At 45.7% G+C, this 14,945-nt stretch overlaps 1 protein-coding gene across 5 annotated transcripts in view; it reads right to left on the bottom strand.

Annotated features, from left to right (window-relative positions):
* Positions 1 to 14,945, bottom strand: part of ORC1 (origin recognition complex subunit 1) — a 47,034-nt gene that overhangs the window by 27,638 nt on the left and 4,451 nt on the right. For 2 of the 5 annotated variants that reach the window (XR_016211027.1, XM_070078508.2), the window contains exon 2: positions 111 to 193. The gene's annotated coding sequence lies outside the window, so the exon portion shown is untranslated. Of the gene's footprint in view, positions 1 to 110; positions 194 to 8,060; positions 8,113 to 14,945 lie in introns of those variants that run through there. The other 3 variants (XM_089300652.1, XM_089300653.1, XM_070078509.2) reach the window with 3 other exon arrangements.

Here is a 14,945-nt window from a genome sequence, read left to right as displayed (position 1 = left end):
GAGTACTGAATAAGATGCAGACATTGAAGAGATGGAATGAAATTAGAGTGGGAGACAAAAACAGCTGGGGGAACAGAAATGGGTCTTAGCAAGTCCATTATTGCACTCACATGAAAAAATGCCAGTATTGCTGACCTGTACTGCTCTGGCAGTCAGAAGGATTTTTCTTTGCAGCTGACAAGTCCTTGAATAGCTGGAAGAAAAAAAATGCTTGTATTGAAAAATCTGGGTAAGAGAACATTTTTAATGGCAAAAACAGAAATGTGGATGAAAAATTCAAACATAACCTCTTTACAAAGTATTTGGAAACCATGATCCACTAGTCCTAATAATGCCAATTCCTTATTCTAAATTTGAATTATTTAAAAAAATAAAAACCCTTTCCTTCGAGTTTCATGCTCTTCATATGGAGCTAAATTTTGGCAACACAGTCTGACGGAATGGGTCTGAATTATTGACAGAAAGACCAATATTTTTAGTCTGTGTTGAAAACAACAGAATTAGAGTAGCATATCAACATCCAAATCACACAAGACGGCTCCCTGAATTTCAATGGCATTGCGTCCCACAATGTATTTAGGAACATTTAAACCCACAAAAAGTTCTATTCTTGAAAAAAGGTATTTTTTCAGTAAACTCTGAAGAAACTAATAGCAAAGAGACAATATTGACTCACTAGTAAATAAACACCCTACAAACGATGCGACAATGATTGCTATTAAGTACATTCAGAGTACAATTCACAATATATTATTATTAAAATCAGTGTAATTTTTAAGAAGAACAGTGTAAATATAAGTAGCAGAGATGACTGAGGAGTAAAAACAAGTAAAAGAATTATGCTCAAATAAAAAATGAATCTGAGTTCTTAATATCCAATAATCTTTTGGTAAAAATTAGTAAAATATTTGAATCTAGCCAGTGCCGTGGCTCAATAGGCTAATCCTCTGCCTCCGGCACACGGGGTTCTAGTCCCAGTCGGAGCTCCGGATTCTGTCCCGGTTGCTCCTTTTCCAGTCCAGTTCTCTGCTATGGCCTGGGAGTGCAGTGGAGGATGGCCCAAGTGCTTGGGCCCTGCACTCGCATGGGAGATCAGGGCAAGCACCTGGCTCCTGGCTTCGGATCAGCACGGTGCGGCGGCCATTGGGGGGTGAACCAACGGCAAAAGGAAGACCTTTCTCTCTGTCTATCTCTCTCACTGTCCACTCTGCCTGTCAAAAAAAAAAAAAAAAAAAAAAGTGTTTGAATCTAAATAAATGTTCAAGGAAATACATAAAACTACCTTCAATATATGTTATTTAACATGAAACTGTTAAAGTAAATTTGAAACTTTTGCCTTTCCCATACTGAAATCAGGCAAAATAAACTACTAAGGTAAAAACAGAGTTTTTTTTTAAAAGATTTATTTATTTATTTGAAAGTCAGAGTTACACAGAGAGAAGGAGAAGCAGACAGAGAGGTCTTCCATCCACTGGTTCACTCCCCAATTGGCCGCAACAGCCAGAGCTGGGCCAATCCAAAGTCAGGATCCAGGAGCCTCCTCCAGGTCTCCCACACAGGTGCAGGGGCCCAGTGATTTAGGCCATCCTCCACTGCTTTCCCAGGCCACAGCAAAGAGCTGGATCAGAAGTAGAGCAGCCAGGACTCGAACTAGTGCCCATATGGGATGCCACCACTGTAGGCAGCGGCTTTACCTACTATGCCACAGCTCCGGCCCCAAAACAAAAGATTTAAGTGGACTGCAGTATTCATTAAGCTCTCTCATTGAAAAGACATGAACATCATCACTATTCTTTGTAGCAAATCCACATCTCCCAGCAATTTTTCTTTAGTTTCTTTCTTTAGAAAAAAAAAAAATGCTTTCTACTTACTTACTTACATAGATACAGAGGGTAGGTATAGGGTGGGGAAGAAAGACAGCTCCCATCCATTGGTTCACTCCTCAAATGCCCAAATCTGGGGCTTGGCTGGGGTGGGAGCCAAGATTCAGGATTGCAATCTAGGTGCAATCTACCCTGTGAGTGGCAGGAACACAATTACTTGAGACATCACGACTGCCTCCCAGGGTATAAACCAGTGGGATGCTGGAGCCAGGAGCCAGAGCCAGGCACAGAACCCAAGCACTCTAATGTGGGATGTGCTTATCTTAACTGCTAGGCTAAAATATGCACTTCCTCTGTACAATTCTTGAATAACATAACTGTAGGATAAGTGACCTAATTTGTCACTTTCACTATAGTACTTTGCTTATTGGCACAATAATCTTTTTTTTTTTTCAAGTAAAAAATTGCCATATAGATGGACTGTTGGCATAATTGTAAGATGTATGGGATACCTTAAGGGTATAAAATCCACACTCCTTTAAAAAAAAAAAAGGATTTATTTATTTGAAAGGCAGAGTTACAGAGAGAGGGAGAGACAGAGAAAGGTCTTCCATCTGCTAGTTCCCTCCTAAAATGGCCACAAGGTCAGGAGCTGGGCTATTTGAAACCAGGAGCCAGAGCTTCTTTCTGGGTCTCCCACAAGGGTGCAGGGGCCCAAGGACATGGGCTGTCTTTCACTGCTTTTCCACATGCAGTAGCAGGCAGCTGGATGGGAAATAGAGCTGCTGGGACAAAGTGGCATCCATATGGGATACCAGTGGTACAGGCAGTAGTTTACCCATTATGTCACAACACTGATCCCTGGCTCTGTTCTTTTGAATCCACACCTTATTAAATCTATACCTTATTAAAGCAGGTATCCTCTTTCAAAAACCAGCCAAGGTAAAAATTTAATATTCCTTTTCTAGGAGGCCATGGGTTGAACTGAATGAGACCAGTGTATGTGTAGAATAATGGGCGATTCATCCCAGGCTGAGGAGGTTATGAGAAGAAGGCTGACGGGCCCTGGGCCATACGACCTGCTCTTCCCCACTCTACCCCAGGCCTGCTTTCCCAAACCTAAAACAGACCCAGGCTGTTGGGGCCATCAAGACTTCTGCAGTTTTTATCCCTTCCTGCATCTTTGCAGAACGGCTTAGGTCTTAGCTCCAAAGAAGCTCCTTCTGAGGGCTTTACCGACACCCACAGGAAAGTTACCCACACTTCCCTCCAGTTATGTTTTCTATCCTTACACCACTCCATTATCAAAGCAGTAACACCATTACTATTTTCCTATTTAATGTGCTATTTGTCTTATTTTCCTATTTTTTGTGCTTTAACATTAAAATGATAAATTCCAAAACAGCAAGAATCTCAGAATCTTGTCAATCTGCATCCTCTAGTGCTTTGCACTTAATAGGTAAATGAATGAATATATGAACTAATTAACTGGATTTAAAAATCATCTGTAAAATACCATGTGTGGTGAGTGAAGTAGGCAGACATACAGGCTAAAATTGTTAGATTTGTGAACTGAAAAACCATGCCTTTGCCACGCCCCTGTGTGACCTCATGCCCCTACCTGATGCCTTTGCCATGCCCCTGTGTGGCCTCATTCCCCTACCTGGCCACACCTGGGTGCCCACCAGCCAATCAGGTTAATTAACCACTCCCCTTTGGAAGTGGGTTAAAAGCCGGATACAGTCTGCTCTTCTTCCCTGGCCTCTTGTCAGGAGGGGGCTTGCTGTAAACCTGCACCTCCAGGGTGCATGGCCTTAGGGCCATGTGCTCTAGGATTCCTGGCCCGGATACAGGCCTAGATGCTCATCCATGTGCCTGGTTCCTGGTGCTCAGTATGAACCCCTATTCACCTCTCTCTCTTAAATAAAGATCTCACTCTCCTATGCATCTTTCTCACTAAATAAAAGCTTAAAACGTACCATGCTGCCTCGTTTATCTGTGCCGGTATTTAGAATTCTTCTCTAAATATTAGGCAAGAACCCTCTTGGGCTTATTAATATCGGGGATTTAGTAATAAGCCCGTGGTGAAATCATAAGGCACCCCAAATTCCGGTAGCACATGTGGCACCCCGGATAGCATTTCTATGGAACTTTAAGGGGCCACATTTCAGTGTAAATTTTAGGGGGTCTTGTCGGATTTCAGTGAGGATACAGAGAAGCTAGACCTTATACATTGCCAAAGGGCATGCAAATTTGATACAACTACAGAAGCCAGCCAGTGGGGCTAGGGGTCTGTGGGCCCCTGAGACACAGGCAGAATGTCCTTCACAAGTAGGCTGCCAGCTGGGGCTGGAAAGCCTCTCTCCAGACCTGCGCACCTCCCCCGGCACGATAGCTCTTGTGCTGCATGTGTGACCTTGTGGCTTTAACTCACACCTCAGGGTGGGGGCAATCTTCCACTCAGAGCTGCAGGGGAAGGGGCTGGGCCCCTGGGGGAGGCAGACTGGTTCCAGGAGACCCAGGCTATCTTGTGGACCTTATGGTTTTAAATCACACCTCCAGGGTGGCTGCCATCTTTCACCCAGAGCTAGCAGAGGAGAGGGGGCTGAGCTTCCAAGGACACGGACAGTCTCCAGGAGACTCCTGCTCCCTCCAGGAGCCCAAGGCACTCAACATATGCATGTGAAACCCCTGTCCAATGGGCACCCCCAGTAGGACTCAAAGAACCGCCTTAAAAACCCGGGGCACTTCCTCAAAGCCAGTGTCCGGGCACTCCGCCCGGTCTCCTCTCGGACCAGATGCTTTCTCTGTCGCTCGCCAATCAAATAAGTTTATTTTCTGTCTAATAAAAGTTTCTGCCTCTTTGCAAATTGTTTCCCAGCTTTTTATTTCTATACTGAGCTGAGGAAAAGAACTCAAGAGACTTGCTCCGGCAACCACCCTCCCCTCCATGACCAGTAACAATTACTTCAGAAAACTGGTAGTATCTACTGAACATATACATAGCCTGTGACCCACAATTTTAAATTCATGCATACTATCAAAAGACATTAAGCTAGGATGTTGACAGAACACAATACAGCAATGAAATTGAACCAATTACAACTGCACATGTAACAGTGTGGGGAAAACTTTATCAATCAAATGGTGCTGGGCTAAAGATATAATTCAATTCTGACACTATCAACCTAGACAGAGCATCAGATCCCACAGGTTAAAGTCTCAGACTCCAAAAACTCCCGCCCCCTTCAGTGGCCTATTGCAAGCCTGAAGTTGTGCTTTTGACTAACTGGCTGTAAGTGGGGTTCCCACAAACCATTCCTTGGGTTTGATGTGCTAAAGTGACTCAGAGACCCCAGAGACACATTTACATTTACTGGTTTATTATAAAGGATATTACAAATGTCAGCTGAAATAATCTTACTCAGATTAAGAGGCAAACAGAGCAATTTGATTTTCAAAGAAAACAATCTACAGATTGAGGGGAAAAGCTACTCAAGCAAAACCAGAAACAGATGGTACAGAGAGACACAGCTTATCAGCAAGTCAGAGAGAAGCTTATATATTCACACATTACAGTAACTTAATTCCTTGAAAAAAATTAAGTATAAGTGCGCAGGTGCAAATGAGATCATACAACGCCATACAGCACATGTGCAAATTCAGGTTTTTTTAAGCCATGTTTGTGGGGAATTTTAGCCTGACATCAGAAAGGTTAATTTGGACAAGGTGGTTGTTAGCGTTCAAGTAGAAGAATAAGAAAAGACACAGCTAGAACGGGTCTATTGGGAGAAACCTGAGAGGGACCCAGTACCAGAGTGGATAGGGAGCTCCACTCTCCCACGGAGCAGCTGTTTATACAGACAGGGCTACTTTGGGTTCTAGGCAGGTGGCATAGGAGGGGCTGAGCAGGTTTGCTCAGGCTTTTTCCCCCCAGGCCCAGCGTTAATGGCTGAGGTGGGGTTGAGCAGGTTAAGGAAGAATACAAGGGGTTGGGAAGTTTTGTAAAAGAATACAGGGGGTTGGGATCTGCTCCCAGTGGCAAAGGCAAGGGACTGAAAAGTAGATCTAAAGCTTTTGTTCTTGCTCTGCCAGTTAGTGCATAGTCTGGGTAAACTGGCCAGGACTGGTTTGGCTGTTATCAAGGGAAAGTATCAGTAAGTCTGTTGCTTGTACAGACCTTAAAGAATATAGGATGTGAAAATTCCTAGCAAAGGGCAAGAAATCTGCACTTTTTAACTTGCTTGGTGGAGTTACTTTTCTTTGAAGTTTCAACATTTGTCTTTATAAATTGGATTGTGACTCGGACTTTAGTCCTCTTTTACAGGGGCAGTCCACTTACAGGATCTTATGTTATCAACTTATCCACAAGAGACAGCAGATGAAGAATGGGGCAGGATACAGGGAAAGGAGTGTGGAGTTTTCAGGCCTTCTCCAAGACCTCCACGCGTTCTAGCCATTGAGAAGCTCTTCCAACTCTGTCCTTTTGGAATTTTACGGAGGCTTCATTACACATCACGATTCATGAAATCATTGGCCACTGACAATCAACTTAACCTGCAGTTCCTCTCTGGTCCCTGGAGATTAGAACTCTGGCTCTAAGTTCCAACCTAATCAGGTCTTGGTTATCTGGTGACCAGCCCACCTCCTGATTAGCATACAAAAGGATATATCACTTTGAAGATTATAAGGATTTAGCAGTTATATGCCAGGAAGCTGGGATAAAAAAAAACATAATTACAGTACCACAAATATATACTCCATTGATTCAATTTATGTAAAATTCAAAAACAGGCCAAAGTAATGTTATTAAAAGTCAGAAATGAAGATGACCCACGTGCCTGTGGTAAGGGATAACTAGGCAGAAGTGAGTTGGGTGTAGGTGAACTCGAATTTCACCTTTCAGCTTGATATGTCCACATTCCCAGGATATACCTGTGTCTCATCTGGGACAGGGAGGGAGACTTCGTGACTACAAGGAAATTTAAATTCCACACGGAGGTGCCATAAAAACTCAGAAAGTTTCATATGTATGTGAAAACCCCAACGCTGCTTATCATTTAAGGTACCACCCTATACCTCAAAAATGCATAAATAAAGGCTGAGATTCGGGGAGAAGTTTCTTTTTGCCCCTGATCACACGTGGGGATATTACTTGGGCTTCTTTTCTCTGTCTCTCCCTCATAGGCAACATGCTGGCCCACAAACAAGTATTTCTCCATGTGGGGAGGCCTACACTCATGCATGAATGTATGTTCACTCTTAATTAAACCCTGTTCTCATCTTTGCACTGTATTATGCCTCTTCTTTGAATTCTTATCCCTTTGGGGGCCAACAGTTTGGATTAAGAGTAAGGTAACTAGGTCCATATCACTGAGAGGAAAAGCACAGAACAGAATACTGCTGGGATGCTGCTCACTGATGGGACAAGGACATAAGCCTCAGCAGTTTTAGGTTTCTTCTTATCTTTGCCTGTTCCCCGCCCTACGCGTGGCATTATTCCCCAGGTTTGGGAGCCAGTGGGCCAAACCTGAAGAACAAGTATGGAAAAGCTCATCTCTGCCTACTACCCTCCCATCCTCACCCCTAGCCCACCTAAGATAGAAAAGGGCCCAGGCCTGCTGGGGTCCAGGCCTCTGCCGTCAGTCCATGAGCATGATGGCAGTTGGTTTGCTAGGTAGGAAGTCAGATAGGAAGTCAGATATGAGCTTATGTGTGTGTGACAAAGGCCTAAAGAGTTGACATCTAGGTCCAGCATATGCATCTCAAAGTCATCCCAATAACCTTCCAGGTGCAGCTCAGTATCTGCACTTCAAACACCCTACCGATCTTCAAGGGGGTCCTGACTATCCTTCCTCTAACAGGGGCAAGGCCAGCCAGGCTTCCTCCTGTCTGATAACTTCAGGGGGAAAACTCAGAAAGAATTTTTCGTGTTTACATTCAAAAAGTCCTTTGTTCCAGGAGGGGAAGAGGGGAAGGCAAGGCCCATCCCCTTAAACCCCCCCCTGCCCCCGTCAACTGAACTGTGCGCTCAGCCCTCTGCCTCTATGCTGAGCCACCCGCCTGGCCTGGCTTGGCCTAGCCTGGCCAGGTGTACTCTCTCCACTCAACCATTTAACCCCGCTCTCCCCCAGTCTGAGCAACTGGGCACTCTCTCAGGTTCTGTCTGGAGAGGTGCCCATCTGTTCTTACGGATGTCCCTGCCCTAATAAACCTTGCTATTTGCTTTCTACTTACTGTCTCACGCCTGAATTCTTTCTTGCGTGAAGACAAGGACCCTGCTGTTCTCCAGTAACAGGTTGACCTTTGCAGATTTATTTTTTCTGGATAAATTCAGCCTGGCTGCAAGTCTGCCTTCTGTCTCCTCTCTGTTCTATACCTCTTTTTCTAACATTTTGGTGCCCCAGGTGAGGAGGCACCGATCTGCACTCTATTTCTTACACTCATGTTGTTCTTTTGGTTTTTTGTTTTTTCATTTTTATTTACTTATTTGAAAGGCAGAGTTACAGAGAGAGAAGGAGAGATGGAGAAAAAGCAAGTTCTTCAAACCACTGGTTCACTCCCCAAATGGCTGCAATGGCTGGGGCTGGGTCAGGAGCTAGGAGCTCTTTTGGGCCTCCTATGTGGGTGACAGGGCCCAAGTCCTTGGGCCATCCTCCACTGCTCTCCCAGGCCACTAGCAAGGAGCTGGATTGAAAGTGGAGCGGCTGGGCTGGGACTCAAACCGGCACCCATATCGGATCCCAGCACTGCACGCTGTGGCTTAACCTGCTACGCCACAGCACCAGTCCCACTGCTCATGTTTTGATCTGAGTGACATGCACAGGAATGTGTCATCTTTAAGAAATAGTACTGAGTTGTATATTGGTCATTTATACACTGCTGTATGCACGGTATTCTTCAGTGAAAAATCAAAAAATTTACTCAGGTGTCCTTCAGAAGAGGAACATGAGAAAATCATAGATACCAGACACCTTGTACTGTTAGCACACTTTAGTATCCTCCACCCATCACTTCATCTCATCCACCACAGAGATGCCCTAAGAAGAGTGGGGAATGGACTGCCAGGCTGCTCAGACTTGGTTTAGTGAAGGCTTTGGCTTCTCAAAGTGCTCACGACAGGGTCTTGATGGCATAGATACTGGAAATCTGGAATATACACGTCCATTGTCTAGGAGGACTTAAGTCTGGAAAGACAGCCCATCAGAGGCTGAGTATAGCTCTTATAACCTTTTACAGAGGTGACAAGTGCAGAAAGTTAGGTATAAACCAAAGTAGTTTGTCAATCTGCATCTGATTCTTTTTATAAACAACAAAAAAAATTATTTACTGGGACCATCTTTGTGTTGCAGCAGGTTAAGCTGCCACATGCAGGTTAAGCCACTGCTTGTGAGGCCAGCATCCCATATTGGGGTGTCAGTTTGAGTCTCAGTTGCTCTACTTCTGATCCAGCTCAGTTACTGCACCTCAGAAAGCAGTGGAAGACAGTCCCCAAGAATGTGGATCACAAGCACTGTGAGAGGCCCGGATGGAATTACAGGCTCCTGGCCTTAGCTTGGATCAGCTCCACCCATTGCAACCTTTTAAGGAGTGAACCAGGGGATGGAACACCCTGCCTCTGGCTTTCTTCTCTTCCTCACAGTCATTCTGCCTCTCAAATAAATAAATTTTTTAAAACAATTATTTATTTGCTTGACAGGCAGAGAACTCTCATCTGCTGGTTCAATCTCTAAATTCCTACAACAGCCATAACTAGGCTACACTGAAGTCAGGAGATGAGACCTCAATCTGAGTCTCCAATGTGGATGGCAGCAAACCAACTACCTAAGCCATCACCTGTGGCCTCCCAGGGTCTACATTAGCAGGGAGTTTTAATCAGGAGGCAGAGGCAGTTCTAGAACCCAAGTACTTCAATGTGGAATGTGGGCATTGCACCTGCTAAATTCCACGATCATTTCTTACATAATACATCTAGTCATGGTTTAATCAAAGTAGACTTAGTTGCACACATCAAAGCAGACTACCCTCAGATCCTATCGATGTATAGACAGAGGCAAGCACTGGGCTGTTAACTGGTCAATGGAATGCCCTGAGACATGAGGATCATTTTCCCATCTTGTCTATAATTTTCTTTCAAGTTTAAGTGGGATTTGTTTTTTAAGATTTATTTATTTGAAAGAGTTAAACACACACACACACACACACACACACACAGAATCTTCTATCTGCTGGTTCACTCCCCAGATGGCCGGAACGACCTGGGCTGTGCTGGGTGAAGCCAGGAGCTTCTTCCGGGTCTCTCATGTGGATGCAGGGACCCAAGGAGTTGGATCATCCTCTGTTGCTTTCCCAAGAGCGTTAGCAGGGAGCTGGATTGGAAATGGAGCAGCTGGGACTTGAACTGGTTCCCATATGGGATGCCGGCGCTGTAGGCTATGGCTTAACCCACTTCCATCTCGGGGTAAGAGGTTGCTATACTCATGCTGACAGGGTAGAAAGTTGTATGGCTTCTTCACACAGAAAGTCTGGCTGACATTAGGCCTCTGCAGCTTTAAAAAAAAAAAAAAGATTTATTCATTTATTTGAAAGGGAGAGTTACAGAGAGGCGGAGAGAGAGGTCTTCCATCCATTGGTTCACTCCCCATATGCCCACAATGGCCAAATGGGACCAATTCAAAGCCAGGAGCTTCCTCTGGGTCTCCCATATGGGTGCAAGGACCAAGCACTTGGGCCATCTTCTACTGCTTTCTTAGGCCATTGCAGAGAGCTGGATTGGAAATGGAGCAGCTGGGACTCGAACCGGTGCTGACTTTACCCGCTACACCACAGGACAGGCCCAAGGCCTCTGTAGCTTTTATGTGTGGCAAAATCACCATGTAGACTGTCTATAGGTTCAAATGTTCATGTCCTATGACTCAGCAATTTCAACAGAAACACATAGCACCCAAAGAAACGAAACTAAAAGACACAAGGGCCTGGTGAGTACCCTTAAGATTGCACAAGGAGGCCAGCACTGTGGCGCAGAGGGTTAACACCCTTGTTGAGGGGCCGGCATCCCATACGGGCACTGGTTCTAGTCACAGCTGCTCCTCTTCCGATCCAGCTATCTACAATGGCCTGGGAAAGCAGTAGAAGATGGCCCAAGTCCTTGGGCCCCTGCACCCGTGTGGGAGACCCGGAAGAAGCTCCTGGCTCCTGGCTTCGGATTGGAAGACCTCTCTCTCTCTCTACCTCCCCTCTCTCTGTGTAACTCTTTCAAATAAATAAATAAATAAATCTTAAAAAAAAAAAAAAAAAAAGAAAAGAAAAAGACTCCACAAGGCCCTCTAACCATGAGAACCAGGCCCAACCCACATTAGCATCAACTTGGGGAGCCAAGGGACCATCACCACCCTTTCTTCACTAACTTTGGGTCGACAGAGAGGAATAAGGCCCAAACTCTGTTCTGTTTCAGTCTGCATCACCCCCCAGCCTGGGATGGGCCTTACATACATCCACAGGTTCACATTGACCCCAGCAGATATGAGACCCAGTTGCAACCCAGCTTAGTGTCAGCCTGGGGAGCTAAGGGACTGCCTCCAAGACTCCACTCCCAACCCTGGACAAGACTCCAGCCCCTGAGAAGTAGGGTACCAACATGAGCACAAGACTTTATCTTGTAACTTAGACCCAGGCTGGAAAACCCAACACTGCAGGGTTGATGTTGTGGTACAGGGGGTTAAGCCACTGGCTGCAAAGCCAGCATCCCATATTGGAGCATGGGTTTGAGCCCTGGCAAGTCCTGGCTGCTCAATTTCTTTCTTTTTTTTTTTTTTTTAATTTATTTATTTGAAAGTCAGAGTTACACAGAGAGAGAAGGAGAGGCAGAGAAAGAGAGAGGTCTTCCACCTGCTGGTTCACTCCTCAATTGCCCACAATCGCCAAAGCTAGGTCGATCTGAAGCCAGGAGCCAGAGCTTCCTCTGGGTCTCCCATACGGGTGCAGGGGCCCAAGGACTTGGGCCATCCTCCACTGCTTTCCCAGGCCATAGCAGAGAGCTGGATTGGAAGTGGAGCAGCCAGGACTCAAACCGGCACCCATATGGGATGCCAGCACTGCAGGCAGAGGCTTTACCCACTATGCCACAGTGCTGGCCCCTGCTCAACTTCTGATACAGCTCCCTGTAATGCACGTGGGAAACCAGCAGAAGGTGGCCCAAATGCCTGGACCCCTAACACCCATGTGGGAGACTCAGATGGAATTCCAGGCTTCTGGCTTCAGCCTGGCCAAGTCCCAGCTACTGTGGCCACTTGACGAGTGAAACAGCGATAAAGATTTCTTTCTCTCTCTGTTTCTCCCTATATTGCAAATAAGTAATAAATCTTGAAAGCAAGCAAGCCAGCCTTTCTTCCCCTTGAAAACACACACACACATACACACCCACCCACCCACTTACCCCTAACAGTGGGCATACCCTAATGGTCCCTATTCCCAGGCTGGAGCCTCTAGACCTGAACCATTGACAGCTCAGCCCTGTGGCTTCAGTCAATTGAATTTATATCCCAGCCAGCATCACCTGTGGCTGTTTGCAGTGGCTTGAGGCCACAAGTCCAACTAAGCACCTGACAGCCCAAAGTCATGTGGGCCATTTCATTGCTGGGTTTAGTGGGTTGTGGGCTCCGAGTAGATTTAGAATTGTGGCATTGGTTGCCACAAGATTGCTTCCCCATTCTTCCTCGAATCCCAGGCAGCACAGGACAGAAAGAATTGCCTGCTCAGAGGAAGAGAAGATAGGAGAGTGCCAAGACACAACATAGAAACCTGGAGCTAATACTATAGGGACCCACACGCCCAAGCCAGAGTCCAGGCTGGAACTATTGCAATCCTGGAGCTAGTATTACCACATGGATCTGAACAACCCCCGCTGGGACCCCGGGCTGGTGCTCCCACAACTCCAATCACCCATACTGAGTGAGGACTGGCAACCCTGAAACTCAGGCTGTGTCCTGCAGGTCACCCTTAAGATCAGCCACTCCGGGGCCTGCACTGTGGTGTAGTAGGCTGCAGGTATCACAGCTATCTCATTTCAAGAGATACTACAGAAGTGAATCCATACATCTACAGCCAACTGATTCTAAGTAAAGGAGCCAAAAATATACACTAGATAAAGAGCAATCTCTTAAAAATGGTGCTGGGAAAACTGGCTATCAATATAAAGAAAATTGAAACTTCATCCCTTCTCACATTATTCAAAAATCAACTCAAAATGGACCAAAGTCCTAAAAATAAGACCTGAAACTATGAAATTACCAGATAAAAGCATATGGAAACACTTCAAGGCATAGGTAATTACTTTTTTGTCTAATACCCCAAAAACACGGGTAACAAAAGCAAAACCAGGGGCCAACACTGTGGCTCACTTGGTTAATCCTCCGCCTCTGGCGCCGGCATCCCATATGGGCGCCAGGTTCTAGTCCCGGTTGCTCCTCTTCCAGTCCAGCTCTCTGCTGTGGCCCCAGAGTGCAGTGGAGGATGGCCCAAGTCCTTGGGCCCTGCACCCGCATGGGAGACCAGGAGGAAGTACCTGGCTCCTGGCTTCGGATTGGTGCAGTGCCGGCCGTGGCGGCCATTTGGGGAGTGAACCAACGGAAGGAAGACCTTTCTGTCTCTCTCTCTCTCACTGTCTATAACTCTACCTGACAAATAAAAAAATAAAAAATAAAAAAAAAAAGCAAAACCAGACACATGGGGTTGTAACAAACTAAGAAGCTTGCACAGCAAAGAAAACATCAACTGAGCGAAGACAAGTGACAGATCAGGGAAAATATTTGCAAACCATCTCATGAAAGATTAGTATCTACAATATTTAAGGAATTAAAAAAATCAACAATAAAGAACCAATCCAGTCAAAAGAAATACAAATGTCCAACAAACACACACACACAAATGCTCAGTAATCACTAGCCATCAGGGAAATGTGGATCAAAACCACAATGAGGGGCCAGCGCCGTGGCTCACTTGGTTAATCCTCTGCCTGCGGTGCCAGCATCCCATATGGGTGCTGGGTTCTAGTCCCGGTTGCCCCTCTTCCAGTCCAACTCTCTGCTGTGGCCTAGGAAGGCAGTGGAGGATGGCCCAAGTGCTTGGGCCCCTGCACCGCATGGGAGACCAGGAGAAGCTCCTGGCTCCTGGCTTCGGCCGTGGCGGCCATTTGGGGGGTGAACCATCGGATGGAAGACCCCTTTTTCTCTGTCTCTCTCTCTCTCTCACTAACTCTATCTGACAAATTAAAAAAAAAAAACATAATGAGACATCATCTAATGCCACTTAGAATGGCTATTATCAAAGACAAAAATAAATACTTGCACGGCCAGTGTTGTGCTGCAGTGGGTTAAGCCACCACCTGCAACACCAGCATCACTTCTGACCCAGCTCCCTGCTAAGGTGCCTGGGAAGGGCCCCTGCCACTACATGGGAGACCCAGATGAAATTCCTGGATCTTGGCTTCAGCCTGACCCAGCCCTGACTGCTGTGGTCAAGATCTCTTTCTCCATCTCTCCCTCTCTGTAACTCTGCCTTTCAAATATAAAACTCTTCAAAATAAATACTTGCAAGAATGTGGAGAAAAAGAAATCCTTATATATACAGCCATTATGAACAGCAGTATGAAGGTTCCTCAAAAAACTAAAAATAGGGCAGTCATTGTGGCACAGATGGTTAAGTTACTGCTTAAGATGCCTGCATCCCATCTTGGACTGCCTGGGATCAAATCCTGCCCCCACTTCCAAACCACTTTCCTGCTAATGTGCCTGGGAGGCAGCAGATGAGAGCCCACGTGCTTGGGTTCCCATCCCCCAGCTGGAAGGTCTGGATGGAGTTCCTGGCTCCTGGTTTCCACCTGGCCCAGTCATAGCTGTCACAGGCATTTGGGAAGTGAACCAAGGGAGAGATGATAGCTCTCTTCTATGTTACTCTGCCTTTCAAATAAATCTTTAAAAAAAAAAAAAAAAAAGTAAAGAAATGAAACAAAACTACAAATAGCTCCCCTTTTTGACCCAGCTATCCCACTTCTGGATATACACTCAAAAGAAATGAAGTTAGCCAATCAAAGATGTATCTGCACTCTCATGTTCATTGCAACAC

This window comes from Oryctolagus cuniculus, chromosome 7 (genome assembly GCF_051225735.1).
Source record: "Oryctolagus cuniculus isolate XC-2025 breed Fujian yellow rabbit chromosome 7, ASM5122573v1, whole genome shotgun sequence".
Lineage (NCBI taxonomy): Eukaryota > Metazoa > Chordata > Mammalia > Lagomorpha > Leporidae > Oryctolagus > Oryctolagus cuniculus.
This window is presented reverse-complemented; position numbering and strand designations above follow the sequence as displayed.